This window comes from Mus musculus, chromosome 2, assembly GCF_000001635.26.
Source record: "Mus musculus strain C57BL/6J chromosome 2, GRCm38.p6 C57BL/6J".
Taxonomy (NCBI): Eukaryota; Metazoa; Chordata; class Mammalia; order Rodentia; family Muridae; genus Mus; species Mus musculus.
The window spans coordinates 109690425-109711659 of record NC_000068.7 but is presented as its reverse complement, the minus strand read 5'-3'; the positions used below and the strand labels follow the sequence as shown (position 1 = coordinate 109711659).

The following is a 21235-nucleotide window of genomic DNA, read 5'->3' as shown; positions in this document are numbered from 1 at the left end:
AAGAAGTGGACGACATCAAGGTGAGCACTATGGTCCTTTCTCAGTATGCCATGGAGTTACCTGTCATCTCCTCTCTGACTCAACACCCACTGTATGTGTTTTGTTGATTTTGTAATGGGTTTAAGTAAAACTTTGGCTCTTTTTGTCAACTGGCTTTTTTTTATTCTGTCCATACTATAAGGTACAGGATACCTATAAATAAGAATTGTTACATGAGCACTTGTAGTGTACCACTGATATAAATCTGGACTGCTATTCAATTACTAATTTTTCCCAAGTGCTATGAGGCAAATGCAAACACATTTAGCTCTCCTAATCACTTCGCACAGTCTGATATCACCCACTCAATGAGAACCATACTGGAGATGACATGACTAACTAGATCTGAGAGTAGATTTCCAAGCACTCAGCCAGATGTCAAATTGCTTTCAGCCAGATGTCTCTGGTCCTTTGTGTTCTGAAGTGGTAAAGGGGAGTCAGAAGCAGAGAGAACATACCCACTCAGGCAGATTTTTTAATTTTAGAATTGGTCCTGAAGCCAACAGATTTCAGCTTTTTCATACCATGTGTACATTTCATAGACCATGAAATTAAAAATATAATTAAGGTTTCACTAAAACAGTGACAACAGTACCCATAGTATATATTTGTGTGTATGTTCATGTGTATGTATATGTAGCAGGAGTCAAGAATCCTTTCTCAACTTCAGTTGGACTCTAAAACAGATGACTAGTAACTAGACAGCACAATTTCTTGGTAAGTATCTAATATTTGAAATTAGTTGCTTCAAGGCAAGTACCTTAAATGGCATTTTAAAAGTTAAAAATGAAAGAAATGCTTAACATTTTTGGAATTGAACAAAAATATGAGGGAGTTGTCGAAACAATTTTGTAACCAGAACTGGAGACTAGCCCACTGTTGAACTCTTGACAAAAGATTGTGAGGATTGCTAGATTCTAAACATCAAGAACTTAGCAGATTCACAAGTCTGCATATGAATGAATGCTCAGAGCTGGGAAGCCTGGCAGCTTGGCTACTGTGTGCAAATTTATGGGGCAGACATGACACTGTCTTACTTTCCCAGGTGGTGTCTCAGATACTGTTGAGTTCTACCTTGAACAGCAGGTTGAAAGGCACAGATGTCAACATGCTAAAGGACTGCCTTTTCCAGTTTATATTCAAGCACACCACCAGGCAGCGGATACGGTGAAAGATAAGCTCTGTCTTCTTGCCTCCAAAGAGTAAGTGTGCCCTTCACCAAAAGCAAGATGAATGCAGTTGCATTTTGTTTCCCTAAGGGAAGAATGTGTGCTAACTCTTAGATCTGAGGATGAAGGGAATCCCCTTTAAGCAGTATTGTTTGCTGTTGTGTCGACTAGAAACATTTCATAGAAATTCAAAACAAAAGAAACAGAAAAAGGAAGTCAAGGCGGTCTGTCTTGCTTCAATTTCTTCTTCTTTTTTTCACAATTAGCTACTTTAATCAAACTGTTTATAGAGTACTGCTGGATACTCCTGTCTTCCTGCCATTGCAGAGAGCTAACAGCTCACCCAAGACCACTGCCATACAACTGCACACCCAATGGAACTAGAGCTGTCGTAGAGACTTGTCCTTGCCAGCCTTTATCCAGATAATGCTCCTGAAATTTCCATAGCCAATATATTCTGGTGGCTATCAGCACAATTCCCAATACAGAAAGAATATTTGTCTATAATTAAGTCCATATTAGGAAAAAAACCCTGTAGCCTTGAACATCCTTGATTCAGAAGGATGGGTATGTTTTGTCTAAGCAAGGGATGACTATTGATTAGACCCTGTCTATTGAAGACACAAACACCAAGCTTTAAAAACTGAGGTTAAAAAAAAAATATGTGGAGGAAGATAAGTTGTCCCTAGCAACAGAAGAACAACATTCCTTTTCAAATTACTATCACGATGTCCCAGGGTTGGAGGAGATAAAATTAGCAAGAGAAGGTTATTAGTTCTTTGTTGCTCACCTTTACGACACCATTTTCAGCAATCAGTTTGTTCGGCTCCACTGAGGCGCAGCGACACACACCACAGCCTTTCTCCTGGGATGCACAGTCATACCACATAAAAGTGTGTGGGTAGATGCCAAAACATGTATGGACATGCAACCCATTCTGTAGAAACTCAACTTTCTGAGTTATTAATGAGGATTAGCCTGAGCACATGGAGAAAACTGGTGGTTCCACACATCCAGTTGTCCTTCGGGTTATGCTTGCATCCAACTCTATAATTTCTTTTAATTGCTTACTGTGATGCACAGGAAAGCGCTCATTATTTGCAGCTTAATGTGGGAGGAAAAATAAAATATGTCTCCCTGCCCACTGCCTTACTCCAGCTAGCAACATTTCTAGGTGTAAGTGTAAGTAATTTCTGTACACTGTGTCACAATCCATGTGGGTCATATTCAAGATACTGATTGTGTTCTGAACTACTAACAAATATAAGAAAACCAGTACCATCTCAGATAAAAAGCAGTCTGTACTGCTGGTCAGAAAATGCCACTCCCACATAAGCACAGGTATGGAAGTATACAAACCTGTGCAAGTAGCAGGATGGTAAAAGCCTCTCCTTTTTCCTTTCACCAAATATAAATGTGTAGAGGTTCCATGGAAACTCACATCAACATATTTCATCTAAGTAATGATGTGATGACTCTATTTCTACCTACTACCAAAAAACAGTGTTGGTAGTCGTCATGTGGGTGGAGATGGACTTTAGAAGATCCTCTGGGCAGCTATATAAATACTAAGAATTTACTAAACTACTTTTTGCATTAAAAATGACAACTCAACAGTTAACTCTGACTAACTATGAGCCATGCAATCAAACTAACCACAGTTTACAACTGTGGTATCTGAGACACAGGAAGATGCATCAAATTTGCCTATGCCCAGCGTGATGGAGATGGAGCCTGGTTCTTCTGAATAGATTCAAATGTGGATATGGTGTCTTCAATTTTGAAAGTCTACATAGTGAATACATAATGTAGTCTTGGTATTCCACATTTTTAAATTACTTCGGCAAAATCCTATATGAGGGTTTCTGAAACATGATGTGTTTGAAGTCTAATTCTATGGAGTCTGAATTTAACCTTATGGTTTCTTTGTTAATGGGTTATTCCCTTAAGGTGCCAGTCATACTACATATTTATCAGGCCAGAATGTCAAAATTATACATGACATGAAGGTAATTCATTAGAGGTGTCAGACATTTTTTCCCCCTGGGAACTTTTTGGACACTGAAACAGAACCATGTACTTTATAGACCACTAACACTGTTACCACATGCTTCTCTGCTAACTCTGCTGAAGTAAGAATGTGAGGTAACCCAATCACAAAAGAACTCACATGATATGCACTCACTGATAAGTGGATATTAGCCCAGAAACTTAGAATACCCAAGATATAAGGTACAATTTGCTAAACACATGAAAGTCAAGAAGAACGAAGACCAAAGTGTGGACACTTTGCCCCTTCTTAGAATTGGGAGCAAGGCACCCATGGAAGGAGTTACAGAGACACAGTTTGGAGCTGAGATGAAAGGATGGACCATCTAGAGACTGCCATATCCCGGGATCCATCCCATGGTCAGCCTCCAAACGCTGACACCATTGCATACACTAGCAAGATTTTGCTGGAAGGACCCAGATATGGCTGTCTCTTGTGTGACTATGCCGGGGCCTGGCAAACACAGAAGTGGATGCTCACAGTCAGCTATTGGATGGATCACAGGGCCCCCAATGGAGGAGCTAGAGAAAGTACCCAAGGAGCTGAAGGGATCTGCAACCCTGTAGTGGAGAACAACACTATGTACTAACCAGTACCTCCAGAGCTTGTGTCTCTAGCTGCATATGTATCAAAAGATGGCCTAGTTGGCCATCACTGGGAAGAGAGGCCCATTGGTCTTGCAAACTTTATCTGCCTCAGTACAGGGGAACGCCAGGGCCAAGAAGTGGGAGTGGGTGGGTGGGGGAGCGTGTGGGGGACTTTTGGGATAGCATTGGAAATGTAATTGAGGAAAATACGTAATAAAAAAAAAGAAAAAAATATGCTTGTAACGTAACACTTTGCTTGTCTAAATGTCTAATACTATATGGCACCTTATTTGTGACCTTTGTACTACTTTTTAAGATTGTAGCCTAGGGGCTAAGATATGCAAAGAAAGAAAATTATGCTAAGGCAATCTCAGATGTATTCCCAAGAAGTAATGAAAACCACAAAGGTGGCAGAAGAGATGGTCCAGCCTGGGGCCAAGAGTACTCTCAGGGATGAGGGTGGGAGGCAAACATCCTAAATGTGTATGTTGAGTTAGATGACAATTAGAACATCTTGCTTCTGGCCATTATCTGCCCTTGTGAGAGAGGAGACTGAGAGAATCAGCTTTGAGGAGCTTGAGAACAAAACTGGAAATGCCTGTTGTGAAAGTCTTTGCAAGTGTCATTAACAAAATCAAGTGTGTCTTTGTCCCTGTGTCTCAGCTGGCATTTGGAAGTCCACTTATACACCAAAGGATGGTTTCTTGTATAGTCCAGACACACTCATCACTGCAACTGTCCAAGTTCAACTGTTCCACAGAGGGAAAGAAAATGATTTTCCCTTTAACAAATCCCTGTCAAAGTTCTATTTTAGAAAATTTTATTAGGTCAGGCATGGTACCACACCTGTTATTCAAGCAGTGAGGAGGCAGAGGCCGAAGGATTTCCACAAGTTCAAAGTCAGCCTGGTCTACATCGAGCATCCCAGGCCAGCTAGAGCTAGAGTGTGGTCCTGTCTCATAAGCAAGCAAACAAGTAAGGAGATAAATATGTGAATGCCTACTTGGATCGGATAACCGCTCTGCTACGGTTCATTTGCCACATTCTCCTAGGGCAGCAGGACTGGCAGAATTTGTTTTTCTAAATAAGGCACACTGTCCTCAGAGAAGAATGAGACCAAGAATCAATCCAATGAGAACGGTAAGAGTTATGGGAGGATGACCTGGGATGAATGCCATTCACAACGTGAAGATGTTATCTAGGTCATAAATCACATTGCTTTCATATGGTTCCCTACTTGCATAATGCAAGAAACTGCCCGGCAACACCGAGTATGAAGTATACTGACAGTGCAGCCCAGGTCAGTGTTTATATTGTGCTCTGGAATTTTAATTTGTCATAAATAAGATACTAATTATAAACTTTGGGGGAAGCACAAAATTATTCCTCAAAAGAATATCCCATGGGTATGAATGCTCTAAGCAGGACTTCTCTATGCCTTGAGGTGTATATCTTGAAGTTGGTCTTGGAAATGAGGTTGGTAACGGAAAAGGGAACATTGAAACCTGGGATACAGAACATGATGGTGGAAAAGTTTTCTTTTCTGTTCCAATAAACAGCTGAGTTCTTTGGAGCCAACCTCACTAGTTAGGTGAATAATGAATGTATTCTTAGCTTTCCATTACAGGGAATTCTGCAAGTGGCAACATGGGTCCATTCCATGTGTGTTACTAGAGTTGGCATAAACCCATGTCCAGGGTGAGACATTACATCCACTGTGTCATAGTCCCACTGAAAAATTTGGGACAAAATAAAAGATTCAATGTCCACTTGGAAGTTTCTATCTATTTCTCATCTTATTGGAACATACTATGGACTTCTCAGAAAGAAGGATGCTCCCATACACTCTTAGTGGGAATACAAACAGTTGCAGTCTGGCTTAGAACATTTTATGGAGTAACTATCAAATTTATAAGTGAGCTTTCCTACAATATAGCAGTTCTACTGTTAAGAACAAGTGTACAGACAATTGCACAGGGACAAATATGCATATACAGACATCATGTGTGCACATATATACCACATATGTGGTTATGGAATACAAAAAGGTATATAATAGAAAAAAAATCCAGTTTTCAACTATAAGAAAATAAACCTATAGTAACTCCTTCATATCAGATTCTGGCAGCTATGAAGTGCATGCTCTTTCCCCTGTAAGCTGGAATGAAAAGGTCTCTGGAATGCAGCGCTAAGTGTCTAAAACCAAGGTGTAAAACAGTGTGTCACTTTTCCTTTAGAAATTGGGGGGAGGGAGGATAATCACAGTCATATTTGCTTATATTTCTATAAAGCGGACAATACTAGTTTGAAAACAGTTCTATACTAATGGCAATTACAGGTGTTGTGTGTAGGGTAGGTGCAGGTTGAGGCAGAATTCTTTGTATATACTGATTTTTTTACACTATTTTGATATTTGAATTATGTAAATAAGTTAAGTATAAATTTTAAACTGATCCTAGGCCAAGATTGTACATTCTGATAATCTCCATATTTGGGGGATAGAGGCAGGAAGATCAAAAATTCAAGGTCATCCTGAGCTACACAGTCAGTTCAAGGCCAACCTAAGCTACACAAAGCTCTGACTCAAGAAAATTAACTAAGTAACCAATTCATTCACTAAATATGAAAGTCAGACATACTTAATATTTCAGGTTTTTTTAGACCAATATCCACACTGGTGTGGTGTTGTTGTACCTGGCAGTCTGAGTTTTGCATTTCATCTTTTGGTACATTTCCCTGGAAGAAGTTAGTAGAAGGTCATGACTGGAACCTAGGAATGTGAAACATGAATTCTGATCCTTCCTCTTGGATTTCATATAAAGTTAATCCTATTAAATAGCTATTTGACTATTTAAAAAAAAAAAGGAACTTGAACAAACCCATAGGTGGACAGATGTAAGGACCTGTGCCTCAACTCTGCTTTGCAGTGAGAGTAAGAGTAGGACCCTTCTGAATTCTGTGCTCCTTTGAAAAACAACCAGTATAAGGGCAAGGGATCTGTGACCTGTAAGGGGCAACTCTACAAACAACTGTTATGACACACAATGCTAGAATGAGAGGTAAGCAACGGGCAAACAGCGGAGGGGACTACGACTTGTTTCCCAGAGTATCTAAGTCACTAAAATAATACAAAAGTAAGCTTGCCAAAGAAAGAATATAAACACAAACAGAAAGCAAGAACAAACTTATACAGAGAGACTTCAAGAGGAAGACGTATAGTTAAAGGACTCCTTATGTGATTATCCTCAATATCTTGAACTCTGTAAATTCTACCAGGACAACTAGGGAGGCAGCTATAGAAGAAAGAACCCAGACTTAAATATAACCATGAGATTTATGATGAATGAAGGACCCAGTAGAATAGTCCTTATTCTGTGAGCAGTATAGTTGTTGGAGCAAGTGCCCTCTTCACACAGGTGGCCTCCAACTGACTTTCAAAATCAGATGGAAAACTTCAAACATTTCTAAAAATTGTCCTCTGGGGACCATTTACCCCAAATTAGAGACTGAACGAAAAACCATTCTTTCAAAAAGCACCTCTCCTCCAAAACCCCTTCTCATCTCCATATGCACAGTCATCTGGAAAGCAGATTTACCATTAAACGGATGGTCAAAGCTGTCCCGAAATGTTAAACTAATCACGAAAATCTAAGCATTGCTTTCCTCACCTTCCCGGAGTGAAACATTCCAAAGAAGCTGGAAATAACCACATATTGGTGCTGTAACCTGGGGTCTACTAGCAGTGCTCTAACTTTGTACCAACATCCAGATGCTGGGACAGGAAATCAGCTACTTGGAACCCAGTAAAAGCAAGTAGAGCCTTCCCTTCTATTTTGATTACTGAGGGCCCCATGTAAAGTTCCCAGTTCTTGGGTCCAGCTGTGTCTACGCTGGCTAACTCACACAACACACTTGTGCACCTCCCAATGAAATGAGGGACCTGCACTTGTGACTCAACATATTTGTAGACCTCAAAAACTTACACAACTTTCTTAAGATCAGTGAGTAAGTCAGTGGTATGTTGGATTAAATTTAATCATTAGACCCAGCAACGGCACTAGTATTGGGCTACCTCATGCAAATTCTATTTCAGAAATATTTCTGTGATGTGAAGAAAATGGAATGCACTAAGATGTTCTAAATCGTGTTTGCAAACTAGGCATTACCTCCAAAACTTCTAACACCTAATCTGACACAGACACGATACACAATGATTTAATGATTATACAATTAATCACAGTGCTCTGAGATGCAGAAAACAACTCAGTCAAAGCAGATTTATCATGGACAAGAGGCTTTTTTTAGTGGAAACAGAATTCCTGCTGGGTCTTGAAGAATTGGTATAATTGTATGTGGAGAGAGTAATCAATAAACAAATTCGACTCAGAGAATTATGGTAGAGTAGACTTCTGATCTTGTCACTAACTATAAAGTAAAGCTCACTTAGGCATGAAGCATGCCAGGGAGACATTTTGCTGCTTTGATGACAAGGTTCTAAAACCTCTTCTTCTAGAATTGGGAAGTGCTAAGAATGCAGCACAGTGGTAATGTCAAGTGCCAGTCTAAACTTTACATGGATTAACACATTTAATCCCACACTACCCTCTCAAGAGGTTGAGGCAGAGTAAGAAGCTAGCTGGGATCACAGACTCAGTAGTTGGTAGGCCAACTCCAACACTGGGCTCAGGAATATAGGCTTTGATCTTTGTCTCTTCTTTGGAAGTCTATGATAGAAATTCCTTCTAAGTCAGAACAATATTTAGAAGGCCTCCTATTCAGAGCCTCTGAATGTCTGATTATACGGAAAGCTGCAAATCTTTTCTAGCCATGTTCTAACCTAGGAATTTGGCAATGAAATAAATGATAAGTCCCTGTAAATCATAGGCTATTCAGCTTACATGGCTTCTAGTTTAAGGATCTCAAGTGTTTCTGTATGGTTGAGACAACTGTGCAAATTGCTAAGCATAGCACAGACCCAGGCTCAGTCTTGCATTCAAGGACTTCACCTTTATATTCTTAAAAGTTTGAAAGGCATTTCTGATGGTCACCAGGTTTGGGAATCAGTGTTCCTTATGTCCATTTTACTTATATATTCAATATTTCACTCGCCCAAATCCCCAGCTTTATAAAATATATGCCCCAAATCCTATATCCATTTTCCTTTTGTTGTTGTTGTTGTTTTTATTTACCAAAAAGTAAGATAAAATGCATTTAAAACTCCCTTAGAATACCTGTTCTTTTCTGGATTCATGATTTTTTGGTTTGCTTTATGACCCACTGAGTTTAACTCAGGTAATCTCTGTGACACGCTGGAGTAACAGTAAGGTGTGTGTGTGTGTGTGTGTGTGTGTGTGTGTGTGTGTGTGTGTGTGTGCATGTATGTTTTGGGGCATAGTGATAGAGATGTGAGGTTATAAGTAATGTGGGAACCCTTAGGTTTTGCAAAATATTGATTATAAAGAACAACCAAGGTGGAGGGGGTGAGGATGTGTGTGTGATACCCAGAGTGGGGGTCTCCTCTCAGAGGAGAGGGGAGACAGGAATGAAGAAGGATCTGGGAGAAAGGAGGCTGATATTGGGATGTAAAGTGAATAAATAAATAAATTTAAAAAAAAAGAAAAGAAAAAAGAACAACCAGAGGGTGTGGAGTCATCAAGGAAATCATTGCCAGGACCATGAAGACCCTAAAGAACGAGGTAGGTCAGCTGTGTTTCCATCCACTATAAACAACATTTTCCAAAATTCTACAATGGGAAGCTTTGAAGATTTTTTTTTTTAAAGGAAATCTACCTCCCAGCTTACTGCTTTCTGCATACTCTGAATGAGGAGACAGATGTAACTCTCAACACAGGAAATTGATGTAAAACATGGTGGGAGACTGACATCAAACAGAAAAAATAAAATAAAATCCCAGGACTACCCTGCTATGGACCTCTAGCTACTGACCTACTGCCTTCTGACTGAGAACACGTTGCTTTCCAAGAGGGTTTTATGAAGCAGAGTGTCATGGATCTCTAGGAGAGCAGCTGAGGCTGAGGGGAGGAGACAACATGCTACATGCATGCTCTCCAACTAGACCAGAGTTACTTGTTTTTCTTCCCAATACTGGGGCCCTGTTATGATCTTATTAGGGAAATTTTGCTGAATGGTACAGTATAGTGCTTTTTAGGCTTTATAGCATGAAATTAGAGGATAATAGACATGTTTGTCTTTTTTATTTTGTTTCAAAGACCAGATTAATAAATAAATAATTATAATAAATAAATAAATAAATTAAGAGACACGAGACGATAGGTCTGGTACCACATAGAAGGCCAGACCATTTATATTTTACTAATCATATGAGTCCCTCCCCACCTCTTTCTTCTTTCTTCTTTTTAAAATTTACAAATTAATTATGTGAATATGTGCTTCCTTGCATGTTGGCAAGCTAAATATTTCTAAGTTGGTGATGCCAGTTACGCTGTACTTACATAGTTATAAAGGCATTGCCCAGGGACATAACATATATCTTAACATCATAGATATTTGAGCAAAATCACCTCCTGAATTCAAAATTAAGTAAGCAAATTATTGGTTTCTCCATTTGTGCATTATACTTCTACTACCATGGCCAAAATTGCACTAGCTCTATAAACAGCTCCGGATTATACTATGGTCTTACATTGAATGTGCAATTATTTAAAACTCCCAAATTTCTCCTTCTTGACATCTGTTGATTAACATCCTCTAAGTTCATACCCCTACCTTCCTATTCTGTTCTGCTGAGTTTTTAAAAAATCAAACTAGCTGAGATGATATAGTTCAGTTGTAAAATACTTGCCTCAAAATCACAAGGGCCAAAAAGTTCTGTCCTCAGACCCCATACAAAAAGGACAATGGCATCTACTTGTAATCCCAGCACTGGGGCAGTGGAACCAGAGGGATGACTGGAGTTCTGTGACCAGGAAGCCTAGTGTAGTGGGTGTGTTCCAAGTCAAGAAGACACCTCGTCTCTAATAACAAGGCAGATGGCATCCCTAAGAAATGACACCTAAAGTTGTCCTCTAGTTCTTTACACACAAACATGTGCACATGCATCCACACACAAGCACATATAAACATATAATTCACATGCACACAACACCCACACACAGAAGTTAATTACACTATTTTCCATTAAATAAATATATATGATCCAACTTCTATCTAGCAGCAGAATGTCTGCAGCGCCTGTTGGCTTTATGTTTTGATGTGATAAGCATATCGTCTGTGCCTTCAGACACATCACCAGCCAACATTTCGTGCTGGGTGTGCTTTCCCCATGTTGCATAAGAGAGAACACCTTGGAGCCTTTGGTCTAGGAATGTGGCCTGGGACTCTGCCAAGCATCTCCCTTCAGCATCACGATTGTAGATTTCTCGACCTTTAGATTCTATGTGATATAACAGAAAGTAGTCTATGTTTAAAATCACATCCAAGAAATAAGTGCACACATGAAACATAGAGAAACTTGTTTCAATTTGGGCCTAGTTTCACATTTCAAAGGCATAGGAGCCCACAGAAAATATAATCTCTGAGACAGAAACTCTGAATACAGGAATGATTAGCAGGTGGCAAAAATTACTGAATGAGCCTCCCTTTCCTGTCTCATAAATCTGTCCTCCTTTTCTTAGGGAGTTGGGGGTGGGGTGGAGGGATACTTTCTTTCTTTTTTATTTTTTATTTTTCCTGAATAAGAATGTTTTCTGATTGCTCCTAGGGATAACACAAAGCATCCAGAGTGCAGTTACTTTCTTTGGTTACAATGATGTTTGTTCTTTCTTACTACAAACTGGCACACATTAAATATATACTTTATTCAGTCCCTAAAATACACAGGGACCAGCATCTCCACTTGCCCCTTAAAACTTGAAGACACTAAAAAATTCCACCAGTAAGTTTGCAGTTTCTGTCTCCATCAACTTTAACCTATCAAATTTTCCAGGTATAATTTCATGAGTGAAGCAAATTATGCACAAGAAGTTCTATAACTTTATAAACGGTTTTTATAAAGGTGCTGGGGAAAATAAATATTATCAAATATTTCCTCCAGTTTCTATCTCCCTGCCAGAAAAACGTTGATCACCTTGTTTTTTTCACATTAAATTTCACATTAAATTCTTTCATCAACTACATTGACAACTCAGAATCTCAGGTAACTGCTAATGAATCTATCTGCTCCTTCAATCGCTTTATCAAGTGTGTCTGGGTAAGACTCGCTCTGTTCTGATGCTGATGTGGAATCATGCAGAGGTACACTACTAATCAATAACATAAAGTTTTGTCACTGGGGAGAAGTTTAAGTCAACTTATAATTACCGGTTCCTTTTTTTTTTAAATCACATTTTGATGCTACTTATTCGTAGGTAGAGATGATCTTTATCATTTCTTGTTGCCTCTTTTATTTTCCTTACTTTGAGGGGGAAGGGTGCAAGGTGGGTAGAATAGTGTTTAAAACTCCCACTCTACTTACCACCCTCTATTTTATTCTTAAATCTTCTCAAATCATTAAAGTTAAAATTAGATCAGAGATGAAAGATATTCCTTAAGATCTTCCTACTTCATTTATTTGGTGTTATTATATCTCAGAAAGTGGAATGAATTGCCAGTGGCAAAAGGGCAAAATCAAAACCTTTGCATTCAGTGCTACAGTATAAACCCTTGAAAATGATGAGAAAGAGAGAGAGAGAGAGAGAGAGAGAGAGAGAGAGAGCAACCTTTGATTCCCAATTTTACATTGACTAGCATGTTAAAGTTCTTAAAGGTTAGTGTAAAAGTTGAGCTGTGGAGTTGCTTGCTTTAAAATCCACCTGCAGAGATAAATGTTACCTGTCTCCCTCTCCCCTTCACACACACTCCCCAAGCCTGCACAGGGTGTCAAGAAAGGGAGGCAGTAAAGATTGATATGGCAACAGGATGACTTACTGGGAAGTCTGGGGAAATTCTTTAGTAGGTACTATGACTTCAATGTTTAATGAACTGCTTAAATTAATTTGAAACATTTATCTGACTTTCTATTACATACTTAGCAAATTTCATATAGACTAGTTGAAATTTAAAAAAACAAACTGATTTTGGATTAAAAAGAACAATCTGAAGTACAGTGACTTAAAAAAAATCATGTAATTTTTTTTGTATTTCCTGGTTATATTGAAATTAGGATATCCTCCTTTGCCTGCCTTCCCTCCAAAAAATGTGGAGGCATATCAAAACCACAGAAGGTCGTCATAAAATCCCAGTCAGACCAAAGCAACTGAGATGAAAGCAGATTTAAAAGCGCCAAGGTTCTGTAAGCTTTCAAAATCAGGACATTACGACCATGACAACCAATGAAAAGTTCTTTCAAGTGAACCTTTGGGGAAAACTACATAACATTCATTACTCTCTGGGAACTTTGGAAATAACCTTTTACTTTATTATGCCTGCCACTGAAGCTTGTAAATTTATGTTACTCCCCTCGCTCTCCAAATGTAACCATCCTTGAACTTCAGGCCATGTATAAATGAAACTTCAGGACAACTAGCTACTCCATAGCCATCCACAATGTTTGGTCAGATTTACCTCACCAAAGGTGTGTCTCAGAGTTTGTAGTTGCACTTTGGTACTTACATAAATGAAATTTGCCATACTGCTTGTAATTCATTCTTTCTTTCATCTATCTATCTATCTATCTATCTATCTATCTATCTATCTATCTATCTATCTACCTATCGATCTGATAGCATTCCCTTCCCCCTTAACAATTTTCAAATACCCATGCAACTACTGAGTTTCGTCATTTTTTTTTTAAATCTATCAACAATGACTCCATTATTCAGTAATTGGGTCCATAACTTTCTGAAGTTTTCATATTCCTGTGATAGAGTGATGGAAGTTTAGTAATTCTTTGAAATATAAAATTACTTAGGATTATTGCTTTTAGGCCTTTTGGCTAAGATCAAGTGTAAAATTATTTAGGATTAATAATCTCATCCCTAAGTGGAAGATGGAGGGGCTTTAAGGATGCACTTCCCTAAGTTTTAAAGTACTAAAGCTTTAGTGATGTTTCCAAGGGTTAACTCCCCAATGCCAGTGACAAACGGATTTCATTTGCCAACATCATTTACTTCTTAGCATTACTCCATACTAGACAGAATAAATGGAGGCCAGAGTGTAACCAATACGTCTACTCATTCACTTCTGATGCCCATCTGGGCATGTTATCCATCCTAATAAAGAAAATTTATCATAATGCAACTTAATGTGATTATCCTTCAAATGGCTCCTTCTGCCTCCAGTGAACAACAGCCAGCATTTTCAAGTTGGAATTCTGCAAAACTCTCTTCTGATTCCTCTTTAAAATGCAATTCACAGCTTGAGCTCACAGAGCCTGCCAGTGGCTGAATGGCTGCACTAGGCGGCTGAGAGTCCTTCAATTAAGCAGCAATTTTGCAATTAGTGGAAACGAAGTGCTTCATAACAATTGTTTGAAAACAAGTTGAGACAAGTGAGCAATTACCCCATTAAAAAGAGATACTCACTGTCACAGGACCAAAAGAGCCCCCTCACACAAACGGAAACCGTCCCCACAAGGAGAGAAACACAGGCTGGTGTTTTAACCATTAGCAGGAGATCAGTACACTATAACTGCTGCAGCAGGAGTGTGTCTTCCATAACAGTCAAAGGTTTAGCTGCCCTCCTCTTGCTGTGTTCTGTTTTCATTCAGAAAATCCACAACTGCTCTTTGCTCTACTCCGGGACTAAATTCCTACACCTTAAATTCTTAATGAACTACTTGTGTGTGACCTTTCCTTCCATGTCGTGCATCTCAGATTCTCTTGGTGATTAGAAGATAACATCTATAGAACCCAAATCTGCCAACTGTGCTACAATTTACAACATATAGGGTATGTGGAGTGTGGGGAAAGAAGGGGGGAAGGGGGAGATGGATTTTACTAAAGGCTTCAAAGATGAATCTAAAAAAGAATAAAAACAAGCTGGTTGCTATACTATCAGGTGGGCGTGCTCAGCCTGCTCCGTGTGCCAAGCTACAACCCAGAGCTATTTATATTCGGAAGAAATGAGATTATTGGGACTATTAAAAAGAATTGGACTCTTAAAACATTACAGGAAGCTGGGAACAGCTTATATTTTAATGGTGCCCCCTTTAAAAGAAAATCCAAGACTTTGTGCTAGGATTTTAGAAATTTGCATTTACATTTAATATGATTTCTCCCTCCCAGCGAGTCAAGATGAACTAGAAGTAACCCAGCTCCTTTTCTCTCTTGGGACCTTTAGGAGATTTAAGCAACCATGGCTGCAGTTTAGGCAAATGATCACTTTCTAGGTTCCTCTTGTATGCAGTTAAAAGGGTGCATACTTTCAAGGCATCCTAAACCAGATTTCCTAAATGATTTAATTTCTGGATGCATAAAGGTTTGCAATCCTTTCAAATGACCTTAAGTAGCACCCTAAAACAAGCATGATTCCAAACTACAAACTAAGCTCTGAATGGGCTGTGAGAGACTCTAGAAGTATGTGAAAAATTACTGTTAGTCTGTTTTAAAAAATGTTATGTCTAAGTGTGTCTGCAATGGTCTAATGCTTCAAGATGTCTACGTCATGCACAACAGTCTTGTTTATCTGGGAATTATTTCTTTCTTCCTGAATCATTTATAAACAGGAAAATTTTAATGACGTAAAACAGTTCTCTATACAACGTGTGTTCTGTGTCGTTGTATTTACTATTAATATTTACCAATATTTATCCCATTTTTACAAAATAACATAGAAGAGGAACAGAAAACAACTTTATGATTCTGGAATTCCAATAATGGTAACTACCATATTTCAAATTCCAGTAGAGATTACGTTTCAACAAGTCTCTCTCTCTCTCTCTCTCTCTCTCTCTCTCTCTCTCTCTCTCTCTCTCTCTTGCCTTGGGGAGGAGGGGAGGAAGAACAAACCAAAACCTCCAAACCTTATGAAAAATCAGTGAACTGCAGTAATTATTTTTAAAGCTCCCTAATGTTATTTCATCCTCTGCGCCTGACTAAGCCTATTGTGTGTAACAGCTTGAACCGCTCTTGTTCTAACCTCAGATACCTCCGACCTGAAAATAGTGTCTCAAACTTACAGGGGCCCGGATGCTTAGAGGAATCAAACCCGTAAATAAAATAAATAAATAAATAATGCAACAAGACAAAACAAAAATCAATCGAAGGATCAAAATGGCTTTTGACCTTATAACTAATGTATAAAAGAATCGATTTTTGGAGAAGAATTAAAAGAGGGGTATATTTTTCAGTAAGTTGATCCAATTGTTGGGAAGGGGGAGTCATTTAGCCTTTCATATACAATTAGATAACAATTACTGTTCCTAATTATACATCGCTTTCTTTTTAAAAAAAGGATAAGTTCTAGAAGGATTAATAAACAGGCAGAAACATACTTCCAGACAAGAACATCCTGTATTCTTGTGAGAGGGGCTAAAAGGCTGTTGTTGACGCTGAGAAGACGGATATTTTAGGATGCCGGGAAGACCCTCAAGTAAGATCAAGAAAATCCTAGCACTTAGTCAATGGTATCTCAAAGCACCCCGGCAACTCAAGGAAAGAAATGCAACAAGCCAAAATTCCGAACCGAGCCGCACATCTTCAGGAAGCTGTTTCAAAACGCCACTCAACAAGTTTCTACTCGCAACCCCCATAACGACCAGCAAAACTGCCCCTAAAACACTTCCCCGCCCCCATTCGACGAGCCCCAGCAGCTACTCTTGCCAGTGTGGCCAGAAGAGGGCACCCTCTACCTTCCTAGCTCAGCTCTCCTGGCCCTCCCCTCCCTCCTCCTTGGATCCTCCCTCTCTCCCTCCGGCTCCCCCCATCCCCAAGTCCCCATCCCCAGTTTCCTAGCCCAGGCTCCACCCCCAACTCACGAATTGTTTTCACTAAAACACCAGTTCAAACTCAAACTCACAGCCTGTGGCTCACCGCCCTCAGCAGCCCCGGGGGGAACAACACCACCCCCCCCCCACCCCCGGCAGCAATTTCCCCTTCTTCCTTGTCATCAAGCACAAAGCCCCCATCTTCAGCTATTTCTTTCTACGCTTAGGTCGCTTATCCATTGCTCTTCCTGTTTCAGCATCCCTGGAAATCAAAACTAGCCTCTTCATCCTCCATAAACACCCAACCTACTCCCGGATGAAAGTCAAAACTTTCACTTCCTCAGGAGGATGCCCAAAGGGAGGTGCGCAGGATGGACAGAGGGTCGGATACAGGCTGTCCTGGAGTTCCGCAGACCCTTTCAGGCCCCAGCGATAAGAAGGGTCCCAAGTTTTCCTAGTTAAACGTTGACCTTGGACCTGTAAGTAAGCTTTGGTAGTACTCCCTAGAGAGCAGGTGACAGTGAACAGCCTGTTGTGATACCCAGGAAAAGAGATGAGGACAGAAGGCGCCAAGACCCATTCTCGGACTACACACCACCCCGGTCCAAATTTGCGTGGAGAGTGCCTAAGCCGGTGGTAAGGGCTCTCATCCCAGCCCTGTCCCGGTGCCATCCGTCTGAGCCCCCAACAGCTGTCGCTCTATATCTCTCTCACCACCCTTCCTCGTCTGCGGGAGGACTTCGGGGATCCCCGGGACGCAGGCTTAGCTCCCATGGCGCAAGTCGTCCTCTTCCCTTGGCTTTTTCTCTCACACTGAAGGGATTCCTGGGGTCGCACTGTCCCTCAGAGTCGTGGGATCCCGGGAGAACGCTCCCCAGGAGCAAGCCCGCCCCTCCGCTGTCCCGGGACGAAGGTGAAGCCGGAGTTCTGCAGTCCCACAACTTCTCAGTCCCCTAGCCAACTTTCCCGGGCGCACGCGCCTCTGGCTCTCGCACTTAGCCCCACGCCCCGCAGTCGCCTACCTCAGGGTCCACACAAAGCTCTCGGATCCCCGGCAGTGGAGTCACATTGTTGTCACGCTTCTGGTCCCTGCGCCCTGCCCTGGGCCCCGTGCGCTTTCTCGTCTGCCCCAAGGCAGTGGTGGCAGTTGAAGGAACCGGGTCTCATCAAAGCCTCCCAGGCGGAGGTGGCGCGCCGCCCCAGGCGGTTTCCTTCTCCAAGCCCGGGAGTCCCGGGCGCACTGGGAACCGTGCGACAGCCAGCCAGCGGGTGCGCCCCGGCACGGCAGCAGCGACGGGCACCCAGAGCTCAGCCAGAGCCAGGCACTGGGGTCAGACATTATTTAGCTCTTCGGTTGAGCTTCGATTGGTCAGACAGCGCCGCCCCTATCCCCTCCCTGCTCCGCCGCGCCACCGATACCCATTGGGGTGGCTGCTTAAAGGGGACGACGCGCCTTTTCCTTGCGGGGGCTCAGCCCTCGGAAGCCCTCGGAAGCCCTCGGAAGCCCTCGGGGTATCCCTGATCGCCTTGCACTGGCTTCTCTCCATTTCCCCGGAGCTCGCTGCTTAAACCCAAAGCTCTGTGCCTGCCCTCTGCGGTCTCCGCAGGGTGCCCTTTGCTAGGAGGGGTGGTCGAATCCCGGTTCCTAGGCACCCTACTCCCCGCAATGTGCTCTAGAGTAGGAGGAAGCGAGTGTGAGTCTCACACGTTCAAATCTTTCTCCCCTGGTTTGCAACTCTCCCCATCTTTTCCATCCCAGCACCCAAGTTCTGTGGGAGAGGGCGTGCATCCACCCCCACCCCCAGGCCCCGGCCCCAGACACACCTTCCCGCACCTTCCCGCACCACAAAGCTAGAAAAAGCGAACACACAATGAAACTACACAGAGTGTGCGGGGTTATGGTTTACTCCGCTACCTTAAACACATCGGCTTAACCAGAGTTTGCGCCCTGACCTCTCCGGAGTGTGCCTAATAGAATTCAATCAAGATAATAACAGTATTTTTTATTAATGAATAACCCCGGATAGCATTACACCAAGTTACTGCTTCTAGCCGGGAAGCCTAGGCAATAACAGACCTCACTAAAGCCATATGCTTCCCAGCAGACCAAACGGGGGCGGGGGGGGGGGTGAGGAAAGAGAAAGAAAAGAAACCCACCTTTTTCAGTCACTACTTGTCAAAGTAAACATCAAGGCAGCTGCTCTGGGGAAGACCGGTCCCCAAGGTTCTAGACTCTTACTATATATTTCCCCTTCTCTTCAGTTAAAAGGGGGAGGGGGCGAGTCTTTGGTGGCCGATATGTACTCCTGTTCTGCAGCAAAGAAGTTAAATTATTGATAGTGGAAATTGCATGGCGGAGGTAATACTCGCACGCCTTCAGCGAGAAGCTCCATTTGATCTAGGCAGAGGCTGGGAGATTTCATGCTAGCTCGCCGGGGGTGGGTGGGGGGAGCGGCAGCGAGAGCAGTCCTCTCCTCGGTGAATGGGAAAGTGGGTGGGAGTCCACGAGAGGGCTCCACGCTGCCTTGACGTGAGCTGTCATATGATACCTCCTCTGCCTCGAAATAGACACTCTAGTGCACGAATTACCAGAATCAGAATTCCGCGCATTTAAAATGATACATCTTTTATTAGAAGAATTCCGTTCCAGGGCATTGCATGCTTTGTAGATGTTTTCACTTCCAGTCCTAGCAAATTCACGCACACAGAAGCCAAGCCTGTCATTATCTAGGCAGCAACAACACATCAATATATATATGTATATATACTTAACCAGGATTTAGGGTGAGGGGTGGGTAGCTCACTAAGCCCCCTTCCTCTAGAGCAGAGAGTGGTCTTTGGACCGTTTTTGTTTGGTTGTTTGATTTTTTTTTTAACCTATGAGAGATCAGTTACATGACTAGGTTCTGGAGGGCTACTTTCATTTAGCTGTATGATAAACTCTGCCAAGTGTCTACCTGGATTGCTGCTTTGTTAAACGTTGCCCCTCTAATCCAGCCAATAAGTAAAGGCTAGGGCAGACAGACCTTTATTATTCATTTTATTTTATTTTTTTTTAGAAAAAAATATAAAAGAACAAGAGGGCAGTATTGAGCACGGTGCCACAGCCTCTTGTTAACATAATCACCTGTCTGAGGATTAAAAGAGAGGCTCCTTCTTCTAAGGCTGGCCTTTAGTATGTCTGAGACAGGGCCCAGTGATTAGCACTGTAATAAGCAATTCATTCACAGACGATTTCAAGTCACCGTGAAAAATTGGCATATGTGACTCAGAAAGGAGGCAAAAATGGGTATCCGAGACTCTTGCACCCCAACTTCTGTGACCCCTTGTATGTGAATGCTTGTGAAATCTGAATGACTTAATCGTTGTTAAGGCATTGCTGTATGACTGTATCTGAATGCTTAAACATTAAATTTCCTAGAGGAAAGGAGGTTCATAACAGTTCTTTTTCCCAGATGTCTGTTGTCACCAGAGTGGGCTATTGTACTGAATATATGGCGGTAGTGTATACTGAGATTCATTTACCAAGGGCTGATGGTTAACAAAGTGAAATTACTAATATTTGCTATTTGAAAGCTTCCAAAACCTGCTGACAGAAATCTTTCTGTTTTATAAGTGAAGAACCAGAGATTCAATACCTTATAGTAATTCAACCAAGAATACCAGAGATCCACCCTTAAAGACCTCAAAAGCTCAAGCGAGAAAGGCCTCCTCCTTCTACCCTTTGTCCTTCAGTAAAGGGAAATCATCAGAACTCAAGCTACTTTAGAGTCCCCTTACAAATTGTTGCTCTGGATAGTCAGGCTATTCAAATATATGCACACTCTCAGAGTGTCACTCACAGTTCGCTTTGCCCCACTGACAACTTGGTGGAGCATGTGATCAAAACAAAGGATCTTACAACACAGATGATAGAGGGCATGAAGCTAGGCTTGGGCCACCTTAAAGACCCTCTGTTTCTTCCTAGGTTATAGGCTGAATATAACCATGATTTCTTCTATCATCATAACTTAAGTGACTATATTACAATCTTTAAAGCTACTGGTATATCTTTAAAAAGGACTGGAGGAGTCCTACCTGCAATTTTAAAAGGTAAATAATTTTAAATCAGCTTCAAACAAATGTCTACTTTCCAACTTTACATTTGTTAGGAATGGGTTTTGCCCCCAGGGTTTTGTAACCTGTTAAAATTTACTTCTTTTCCAAAAACTCTGTTGCAAGCAAATGTCTTTGCTAGCACCTGTGTTGCTGCTCAGGTAGATATTATGTCAGATCTCTATACTATGGAACTTACATTACCCTGTTAGCACTTCCTCAGGGTGGAACCATGCTTTCACCCTGAGACTCTGATTGGATGGCTGATCCTGTTAGTCTCACTCTCCTTTGACACCATAGACATAAATGCTTGTGTCTTCCTTTTCCAGTGGGTGGTGCATTTTCACTGAGAAAAAGAAGGAGCCAGAAAGGCAGGAGTATTTGGGGATAGAAGATCAAGTACCAATTCAGA

General features: G+C 41.4%; 1 protein-coding gene across 11 annotated transcripts in view; it reads right to left on the bottom strand.

The window, feature by feature from the left end:
* The window catches only part of Bdnf (brain derived neurotrophic factor), a 52344-nt gene that overhangs the window by 15384 nt on the left and 15725 nt on the right, over positions 1-21235 (bottom strand). The window contains exons 1-2 of one of the 11 annotated variants that reach the window (NM_001316310.1): positions 17039-17251; positions 1999-2073 (exon numbers count right to left, since the gene is read on the bottom strand). The exons of 5 other annotated variants lie outside the window; for them this stretch is intronic. The gene's annotated coding sequence lies outside the window, so the exon portion shown is untranslated. Of the gene's footprint in view, positions 1-1998; positions 2278-17038; positions 17252-17750; positions 18098-18552; positions 18634-18885; positions 19225-21235 lie in introns of those variants that run through there. 5 more of the 11 variants (NM_001048141.1, NM_001285420.1, NM_001048142.1 and 2 more) reach the window with 5 other exon arrangements.